We start from the raw sequence: 766 nt of genomic DNA, 5'->3' as shown, positions 1-766 counted from the left end.
ATTGGTGAAAAGCTGAAAGAAGCTGAGGAGGAGGACAGCCCCTGTAGGATGACCAACAGTCTCAATTAACCTGGACCCCTGAGATCTCTCAGACACTGCACCACCAACCAGTCAGCATACACCAGCTGATATGAGGCTCCCAACACATATACAGCAGAGGACTGCTGGGTCTGGGTTTAGTCAGGGAAGATACACCTAACCCTCAAAGGACTAGAGGCCCCAGGGAGTTTAGAGGTCTGGTTTGGGGTCACATCCTCATAGAGACAGGGGGCTGGGAGGAGGTATAGGATGTGGAATAGTCAGAGAGAGGGTGGACTGGGAGGGGAATAACATCTGGAGTGTATCAAAAAGAAAAAAAGAAAACAAGAAAAAATAATGAAAAATAAAAACTTTTAAAAAATTTACAGTCTTCTTTTTCTCTCGGGGAGTTTCTGAGACAGGAGCAGCCAGCCGGGAGGCACAGGCCCCACGACTCCCAGGGGAGCCACAGGGTGGCAGGGACAGGATCCTCTCAGCTTCCTAGTGACAGAGGAGGATCAGCGTCCTTCTCTGCCCCTTCCCTGCAAGTGGAGGGCCTACCTCCAGGGAGCACCTTAACCCAGAGACTCGGGCAAGAGGAGTCATTTCCTCTCTGGTAAGTTTCTAAGACCGGAGCAGCCAGCTTGGAGGAACAGGCCCCAGGAGTCACAGGGGACTTGCACGGCAGCAGGGACAGGACAAGCTCTAGCCAGAGACACTAAGAACATCTAACACCAAAAAGCAAAAG

Source organism: Mastomys coucha, unplaced genomic scaffold (genome assembly GCF_008632895.1).
Source record: "Mastomys coucha isolate ucsf_1 unplaced genomic scaffold, UCSF_Mcou_1 pScaffold23, whole genome shotgun sequence".
In the NCBI taxonomy this organism is placed as follows: Eukaryota; Metazoa; Chordata; class Mammalia; order Rodentia; family Muridae; genus Mastomys; species Mastomys coucha.
The sequence above is the reverse complement of the archived record's forward strand: the minus strand, read 5'-3'. Positions refer to the sequence as shown.